General features: G+C 37.7%; 1 long non-coding RNA gene across 1 annotated transcript; it reads right to left on the bottom strand.

The window, feature by feature from the left end:
• Positions 1-2,518: 2,518 nt before the first annotated feature.
• Positions 2,519-8,801, bottom strand: LOC138662860 (uncharacterized). Its single transcript, XR_011318082.1, has 2 exons — positions 7,493-8,801; positions 2,519-5,796 (listed from the first exon to the last, which is right to left on the bottom strand). It is a non-coding gene; the product is annotated as an uncharacterized lncRNA (long non-coding RNA).
• Positions 8,802-10,195: the final 1,394 nt, after the last annotated feature.

Here is a 10,195-nt window from a genome sequence, read left to right as displayed (position 1 = left end):
TTATTTATATTCACCAATGAAAAAGAAAATATTACTGTATAAATAACTATACATAGCAGACTAAACTGGGAAGTGAGAGGGTGCTGTCGTGGCTCATTAAAAGGGCATTACCGGTAAGTAATCCAGCTTTTTACCCTTCGCCACGACAACACCCACTTTAAGAGACTTCCAGAGAACCTTCACCTGGGTGGGATCACCGTGCTGAGGACGGCTCTCACGAATGCCAAGTCAGATGCAGAAGATAGTTCAAGCCTATAATGCTTATTAAAGGTCGAGGGTGACGACCAGGTTGCGGCCTTACATATGAGCTCGATGGAGATGTCTTTATTCTCTGCCCACGAGGATGATACGGCCCGAGCTGAATGTGCTTTAACTCCTTCTGGAGGATTTTTGCTCTTTGTTAGGTAGGCAAGACAGATGGCATCTCTGATCCAGCGGGACAAGGTAGCCTTTGTGACCCCGTGGCCTTTTCTGTGACCCTGAAAAGATACAAACAGAGCTCTACTCTGTCTCCAGGACTGGGTTCTCTCTGTAATTTAAGACTGCTCTTTTCACATCAACATATGTAGCTTCTCTTCCTCTGGATTTGATAGGTTGTCATAAAAGAAGGGCAAAAAAATCTCTTGAGATCTATGGTAATAAGATGCTACTTTAGGGAGATATGATGGATCTGGCTTGAGAACTACCCTGTCCTGTATGTCATTAAGAAAGGAGGGTCTATTGTTGTGAATTCTGTGGCAGGGCTCCCTCCTGTGGTCACAAGTGGTACTTCGGCTGGTTCTCTCTGGGAGCTTCCGTTTGTGGAGGAAACTGGTACTGCGGCTTCTGAGTTTCCTCCCTCAGGTGATCTGGTGAGGTCGTTAGGTGCTTCTCTACTTAACTGCACCTAATGCTTTGATTCATGCTTCCTGTCAATGTTCCAGTGTTGGACTTGTTTTTCCCTGGATCATTCCTGTGGCCTGCTGCTCTGCATAGCTAAGTTCTTCTTTGCTATTTGTTTGCTATTTTTTCTGTCCAGCTTGTCTATTTGTTTTGCTGGAAGCTCTGGGACGCAAAGGGTGTACCTCCGTGCCGTTAGTTCGGTACGGAGGGTCTTTTTGCCCCCTTTGCGTGGTTTTTCTTAGGGTTTTGTGTAGACCGCAAAGTTATCTTTCCTATCCTCGCTCTGTTAAGAATATCGGGCCTCACTTTGCTGAATCTATTTCATCTCTACGTTTGTCTTTTCATCTTAACTCACAGTCATTATATGTGGGGGGCTGCCTTTTCCTTTGGGGTATTTCTCTGAGGCAAGGTAGGCTTATTTTTCTATCTTCAGGCTAGTTAGTTTCTCAGGCTGTGTCGAGTTGCATAGGTAGCGTTAGGCGCAATCCACGGCTGCCTCTAGTGTTGTTTGGAGAGGATTAGGGATTGCGGTCTGCAGAGTTCCCACATCTCAGAGCTCGTTCTATTATTTTGGGTTATTGTCAGATCACTGTTTGTGCGCTGACCTCTATGTCCATTGTGATACTGAATTGCCTTTCATAACAGTACAGGAAGCCAGAAGTACTAATGATTCTCAATAGAGGGAAAAAAGAAGTTCTGAGACCATTTTTTTTTCTTGGCATTGTGTTTTGTCTTTTTTTTCCCCTAGACATTTGGGTGGTTCAGTACACAGGTGTAGGGATGGACATTAGAAGTCTGTCTTCATTTGTGGATCAGCTCTCGGCAACAGTACAAAAGATTCAAGACACTATTGATCAGAAATCTATGTTAGCACCAAGAATTCCTATTCCTGATTTGTTTTTTGGAGATAGAACTAAGTTTCTGAGTTTCAAAAATAATTGTAAGCTATTTCTGGCCTTGAAACCTCGTTCCTCTGGTGATCCAGTTCAACAGGTTTTGATTATTATTTCTTTTTTGCGCGGCGACCCTCAGGACTGGGCATTTTCTCTTGCGCCGGGAGATCCTGCATTAAGTAATATCAATGCGTTTTTCCTGGCGCTCGGATTGCTGTACGATGAGCCTAATTCAGTGGATCAGGCAGAAAAGAATTTGCTGGCTCTTTGTCAGGGTCAGGATGAGATAGAGGTATATTGCCAGAAATTTAGAAAATGGTCCGTGCTCACTCAATGGAATGAATCTGCGCTTGCAGCTATGTTTAGAAAGGGTCTCTCTGAAGCCCTTAAAGATGTCATGGTGGGATTTCCTATGCCTGCTGGTTTGAATGAGTCTATGTCTTTGGCTATTCAGATCGGTCGACGCTTGCGTGAGCGTAAATCTGTGCACCATTTGGCGGTATTACCTGAGCTTAAACCTGAGCCTATGCAGTGCCATAGGACTTTGACCAGAGTTGAACGGCAAGAACACAGACGTCTGAATGGGCTGTGTTTTTACTGTGGTGATTCCACTCATGCTATCTCTGATTGTCCTAAGCGCACTAAGCGGTTCGCTAGGTCTGTGTTAAAAATCGTTATTGCTCAAAAATATCTAATCAAGACTTAACCAGGTGCGTTATTCTTAAAAGAAAAATGTCATGATATTCTGACGAAAGTATAGTGGTTTATTGAGTTATCCACCATCGCAGCAAAAACATAAAAGGTAGATGAAACAATTACAAACAGAGTGTCCATGTGTAAATATCAGCGCTTTTCTTGTTACCCATCTTTCCAGGGTCCTGAATGGTAAGAGTCATCTGTCTGTGTGAAGTCTGAAGTCATCATAGCATGGAGTAGCTAACAGCTGTTGTTCCTCGTGTCTTGTCCCATGTCCATGGAGAATGATGGTGAAGGAAGGGAGGTGACCGTCCCACGTGACAAAAAGCCCCCCACCCCCTCCTAAGAGACGTTTATATATGGTTTCTACAGATCACGTGTCTTCTGTATATGGAGTTAACTTATACTCTGAGCTACATACACAGAAATAGCTTTTGATAGTGTCAGCAAGAAACCATGTGCTCGGTACAGAATAAGAATAATTAATATTTAACAATTCCCCCTTTTGAGGGTGACAGACATTGATTGGAACCCTCAAATTAAAATATTAATAAAATCTTCTTTCTTCTTTGGCAAAATGATGTAATAAATAATATCAATAATAATATTGTTATATGTTTTCAATAATATAATGATATGTAAATTCATGTTATGGTAATTCATGTTATGGTAAGCCGTGACTAATATTCATATAAAATATATATTATACTTCCCTATATCTACTTGAAGCATCTCAGGTGTGATGTCATCTGATGTCATCTGGTCTTCATCTTGGTTCTTCTTCTTGGTTCTTTCAAACAATCTTTAATATGTCTTTTGCAATAGATGATAGCATGTAGATATGTAGAGACCGTGTGTCATGTGTCAATCAAAGTCCATAAATTCAAATGTTGATAAGAAAACAAAGTCCATAGATGAAATGTAGCTTTAATATCTGTGCAGTGTCACCTTTAGAGACCTGGACTTACATTGGCTCGCCTTGGAAATCATCTGGAATCCTCATATCATCCGCGCTGGTCTTGGGACAGGTGTGACGTCTTTGGTCAGCACAGCAAGGGTTACATTGACTCTTCCTTGCCAAACATAGCACCATAACCAGTCCTTAGTGCACAGGACACATGTCAGGGTTGTAGCGTCCTGACAATTACCTGAGTGTTCACCAGCTTTCATGGAAGTCTTATAGGTGATAGGAAACCACTGGAACGTAATAACACAGTTCATCTTTGATACTGTACTCATAGTCAGTGATGGATGCTGTAGTTGTGAATGGTGACATGAATTGTATTTGACACAGTCTATTATTACTCAGAAATCATAGCATTGTTACCTTGTGGAACTTCTGGATAACGGCTTTTCTTCTTGTAACTTTTAAGAATCAATTGAATTTAGAAAAATATAAAATCTTTATTAACGTCTTTAGTATCTTGATTGAAGTCTTCATTCCCTATTCTATACCAAATCTGGTAATTTCCCTAACTTATAATATCACAGCGTACCATAGCAATCAATAATATCCATATAATTATTAAATGATATTAAAATGGAGTTTATATTTGGAAAAATAAAATAATAATAATATATGATATATTATTAACCATATTCTTCATGTGATTGGACATTTTTATGTCATAGGTGTAATTTCTTTTTGAACCCATAGCTGTCAGTGTGTCTTTTATGTAACAAGTGCTGATATTTAGTATTAAAACTTTATTAATTTATGTTCAGTAGACCAATAATATGTAAGTATGTATAGCCATGAACCAAAATAAAAATATATGTATGAATGAATGAATGAGTGAAAGAATTGTATTTAACTTGGAATTGAAACATTTCTTATATAATGAAACCATATGATCACTATATTTGATAAAGCAATATGCTTGTAGACATTACTTTATTTAATATTGATTTTTCCTTGATGAAAAATAAGAATGAAAAATAAAAATTGAAAGAAAAGTGGAAAAAAATGAAAAATAAAAATGAGAATAAAAAATAAAAATAAGGCCTTTATATGTTGATGACAAATGCTGAGATTATGTTTCAGTAACACACTCCCTTAATACTTCCTCATGTAGATGTTGTCATAACCTTGGATCACCAAAATATTGAAATTATGCAACTTTGCATATAATACCCTTCATAAGAGAAAAAAAATGATATTTATAATATTTATTGTTATTGTACCCAATAATACCTTATTAATATTTCTTCTTTATTAAAATGTGTGAAGAAGAGGTATTGATGAAATGTGATGATGTGATCAGGATCAAAAACACATTTCCCCCTTAATATCAAAAAATATTATTTTATGAAAAAATTAATTTGTAAAAAACCCAAGTGAAAAATAATTATTTTTATAACTGTCATATCAACTTGTGCCATATATTTGTTTGAAGATGTGTACTCATCTATGTAACCATAAAAAAACACTGAATATGAAAAAATTATAATTTGGAAAAATTATTCTAAATGTAGGTTTTCTAGAAAAATCATATTGATGTATTATTGTACTTATTAAATAATAATCACCAAAGAAATATATGTTGCATAATAATATTTAAATATATCTTAATATTCTAATAATTTAACTGAATGCTATTATTAAATTAAACACAAAGTTGTTGTTTTTTTCTTCTTCGACATACCATGAATCATGAGGCCTCTGTCAAACTGTGCATACACATTCCACATTCCACATACCACGCTCTGGTCACTCTTACATCACATCTCATGTCAAATTCACTCAGCAGCTGCTCATATGTTCTCTCACCTGTCACATGTGACTCACATAGACGTTCACATACATTTCACATACAAAGAAAAAACATGTATATTAACCCAAAATATTGTATCCTAATTATCAATCAATGCGCATTGTAATCTATTAAATTTAGTATTCTAATATTCCTTTGAATATTCCCCAAATATTATCTAACAGTATCAGTATGTTTTAAACTATAGAAAGGACTGGACTCATTTACAAGAAACTTGAGTTGAATGTTCTAACGCTATTTCGGTACAAGCCTGTAACTGAAACCCTTTGAATGTATAGGCTGAGGAAAATTCCTAAAATTAAAAAACAAGGCTATATGATATTCCTTAACTCACAGCTGTCACACCATGCAGTGAGAGGAAAAAAACATAATGTTACAGAAAAACATGTAGTACACACATTTTTTTTTTTTTTTGGTTGTTAGATATATTATTTATTTTTAAGTGTTAAATATATAAAAATCATGCAGTTAATATAGCTTCCTGTGTGAATAAGACATAAATTCATGAAACAGGTATTTTTTTGTTCAATCCTCGCTTTGAAAGTAAAATTCTAAGGGAAAATGAAAGATAAAGGTTAATTTCATATTTATTTCAAAACAAAATAATTTAGATATCTTATACATATGTATATATTTAATAAATGTATTTAATTGTAATTCTAAATATTATTACTGGAGTAAATTTTAATTATTTCACTATACATATAAAAATACAGTTAATATAATCTCTACTTATACAAATATGCTACAGTATTTACTGTATATTATATTAATATATGTAACTGCAGAATTATATTGAAATAGAATAATTACATTAATAAATAATACATTGTATAACTCATCATATAATATAATTAATTTTTAGCCAATTCCTATCCCAAAATTTGGCTGTTTGTCGATAATCTGCTGAAATGCTAAATTTAGTAAGGTCAGTTTTAACCCTATGGACTCTTTGAAGAGCTGCTGTGATAATGGAGTGTTCAGCTGAGCTCCCCCTGGGATACTCACCTGCTTCCGTCTGTCAGTCTCCGCCATCTTTAGAGACAGATCTGAGCCTTCAGATTTTAAATCTTTCAGAGAAATTTCTTTAATAGACTCCTGAATCTTTTCATAGGGTTTGTAGCAAATATGTAATTTTCTTCGTACTTCATAGATGTGATTTTGGATCAGTTTTGGAGATTTTGATTTTGGCTTTTGATAAGATTGAATTCTGCCTGGTTTCAAAAACTTAGTGTGATTTGCTTTCCTTTCAAGATTCTCGTGTTTTCTAGAAAAATCTAGGGATTTTGCGCATTCGTATAAGGAATTTTTCTGTGAAGCAATTATACGAGATACAGGATTTAAGAATTTAAACTTGTTTACAAAACAATTTATCATGGATTGTTGATTCAAATTCGTACAGACCAATTTATAAATCCTTTCAAAAATGGACATGAATGTAAAAGTACATTCTTTCTGGCCAATCTTCAATTTTAGAAGAATATCAAGATCTGGATAATTTTCTTTTAATCCACAGAAAATCAAAATTCTTAATCTTTCTACATCAGTCATATTTTCATACTCCTCATTCTGCATTTCTAATGAATATCTTCTCATAAAAGTTACTGGCAGCCAAATTTTAAACAAATTATTTTTCTCCTGATTAGTCAAATCAAACTTATCAGCAAAACTTTCAAATATCTCTGAATTTCTGCACACATGGATTTTGTCATCATATGCAGGAATGATTTTGCATAATTTTAGCAGGATTTTCCTAGATTTAGGTTGGAGCTGTTGGGCCTCTAAGTCGTCTATTTTTAAGGGCAATGGTACATCTGTCCCTCGTAGATCATCTTTGTCAATTGTCATGACTCCTACACTTCCTCCATCTTGTTTTTCATCTTGTGTCACAAAGTCAATGTCACTTTGGGTGGCCACACACACGTGTGTCACATCTTCCTCACTCTTCTCATTACAGTCAATCTTGGGAACATCATTAGTTTCCTTAGAAATTCTTTCTACGCTGTCTTTTTTGGACTTCTCTGTCACAAACTCGTTAAATACATAAACCATATGTAAGATATTTTTTAGTTGCTCTTTGTCTTTTTTCTTAGACATTAGCTTAGAATCTAATTTCAAATTCGAATTCGCGATTCTACATTCTTGAAATAAATTAGACCAAAATATTTCTAAGCTAGATCCGTACAAACTTACAAATTTTATCTGACTTGATTTAGCATATGAATTAATCAAATCCATTTGTCTTACCTTGAAATCTCAGCTTGTAGTCCCTTTGCTTTTACAACGCTGGGCTCCGGACTTCAGCACGGCTATTTTTAGCACATCTATCTTCAGCACTACCAGTGCTTGCTGTCAATCTGTCTGACACCTGTTAAAGTCTCCGTAATTCGTAGGTTCTTGTATGAGTTCTTTGTGACTTGAAGTTTTGAAGTGGAATTCCTGAATACTTGCACAATCTAGCGGAACTCTTCTGTCTTCCCCCGTGTGCAAGAAGAAGGAAATTCACGCAAAAATAGCACAAAAAAATCAAAACTGGCTGGCTAGACCAAATGTTAAAAATCGTTATTGCTCAAAAATATCTAATCAAGACTTAACCAGGTCGTTATTCTTAAAAGAAAAATGTCATGATATTCTGACGAAAGTATAGTGGTTTATTGAGTTATCCACCATCGCAGCAAAAACATAAAAGGGAGATGAAACAATTACAAACAGAGTGTCCATGTGTAAATATCAGCGCTTTTCTTGTTACCCATCTTTCCAGGGTCCTGAATGGTAAGAGTCATCTGTCTGTGTGAAGTCTGAAGTCATCATAGCATGGATTAGCTAACAGCTGTTGTTCCTCGTGTCTTGTCCCATGTCCATGGAGAATGATGGTGAAGGAAGGGAGGTGACCGTCCCACGTGACAAAAAGCCCCCCACCCCCTCCTAAGAGACGTTTATATATGGTTTCTACAGATCACGTGTCTTCTGTATATGGAGTTAACTTATACTCTGAGCTACATACACAGAAATAGCTTTTGATAGTGTCAGCAAGAAACCATGTGCTCGGTACAGAATAAGAATAATTAATATTTAACAGTCTGCCACCATTGGTACGGTACAGTCAAAATTTCTTCTGTCCGTTACCTTGATCTGCTCTTTGTCATCATATTCTGTCATGGCGTTTGTGGATTCAGGCGCTGCCCTGAATTTGATGGACTTGGAATATGCTAAGCGTTGTGGGTTTTTCTTGGAGCCCTTGCAGTGTCCTATTCCATTGAGAGGAATTGATGCTACGCCTTTAGCCAAGAATAAGCCTCAATACTGGACCCAGCTGACCATGTGCATGGCTCCTGCACAGCAGGAGGTTATTCGCTTTCTGGTGTTGCATAATCTGCATGATGTGGTCGTGTTGGGGTTGCCATGGCTACAAGCCCATAATCCAGTATTGGATTGGAAATCCATGTCGGTGTCCAGCTGGGGTTGTCAGGGGGTACATGGTGATGTTCCATTTTTGTCAATTTCGTCATCCACCCCTTCTGAGGTTCCAGAGTTCTTGTCTGATTACCGGGATGTATTTGATGAGCCCAAGTCCGATGCCCTACCTCCGCATAGGGATTGTGATTGTGCTATCAATTTGATTCCTGGTAGTAAATTCCCAAAGGGTCGACTGTTTAATTTATCCGTGCCTGAGCACACCGCTATGCGCAGTTATGTGAAGGAATCCCTGGAGAAGGGGCATATTCGCCCGTCATCGTCGCCATTAGGAGCAGGGTTCTTTTTTGTAGCCAAAAAGGATGGTTCGCTGAGACCTTGTATAGATTATCGCCTTCTTAATAAGATCACTGTTAAATTTCAGTACCCCTTGCCATTGTTATCTGATTTGTTTGCTCGGATTAAGGGGGCTAGTTGGTTCACCAAGATAGATCTTCGTGGTGCGTATAATCTGGTGCGAATCAGGCGAGGCGATGAATGGAAAACTGCATTTAATACGCCCGAGGGTCATTTTGAGTATCTAGTGATGCCATTCGGACTTGCCAATGCTCCATCAGTGTTTCAGTCCTTTATGCATGACATCTTCCGAGAGTACCTGGATAAATTCCTGATTGTGTACTTGGATGACATTTTGATCTTTTCGGATGATTGGGAGTCTCATGTGAAGCAGGTCAGAACGGTTTTTCAGGTCCTGCGTGCTAATTCTTTGTGAAGGGATGAAAGTGTCTCTTTGGTGTGCAGAAGGTTTCATTTTTGGGGTTCATCTTTTCCCCTTCTACTATCGAGATGGATCCTGTTAAGGTCCAAGCCATCCATGATTGGACTCAGCCGACATCTCTGAAAAGTCTGCAAAAGTTCCTGGGCTTTGCTAATTTTTATCGTCGCTTCTTCTGCAATTTTTCTACTATTGCCAAACCATTGACCGATTTGACCAAGAAGGGTGCTGATTTGGTCAATTGGTCTTCTGCTGCTGTGGAAGCTTTTCAAGAGTTGAAGCGTCGTTTTTCTTCTGCCCCTGTGTTGTGTCAACCTGATGTTTCTCTTCCGTTCCAGGTCGAGGTTGATGCTTCTGAGATTGGAGCAGGGGCTGTTTTGTCGCAGAGAGGTTCTGATTGTTCTGTGATGAAACCATGCGCTTTCTTTTCCAGGAAGTTTTCGCCTGCTGAGCGAAATTATGATGTGGGCAACCGAGAGGTGCTGGCCATGAAGTGGGCATTCGAGGAGTGGCGTCATTGGCTTGAAGGAGCTAAGCATCGTGTGGTGGTCTTGACTGATCACAAGAACTTGACCTATCTCGAGTCTGCTAAGCGTTTGAATCCTAGACAGGCTCGTTGGTCGCTGTTTTTCGCCCGTTTTGACTTCATGATTTCGTACCTTCCGGGCTCTAAAAATGTGAAGGCGGATGCTCTGTCTAGGAGTTTTGTGCCCGACTCTCCGGGTTTATCTGAGCCGGCGGGTATCCTCAAGGAAGGAGTA

This window comes from Ranitomeya imitator, chromosome 2, assembly GCF_032444005.1.
Source record: "Ranitomeya imitator isolate aRanImi1 chromosome 2, aRanImi1.pri, whole genome shotgun sequence".
Classification (NCBI taxonomy): Eukaryota; Metazoa; Chordata; class Amphibia; order Anura; family Dendrobatidae; genus Ranitomeya; species Ranitomeya imitator.
This window is presented reverse-complemented; position numbering and strand designations above follow the sequence as displayed.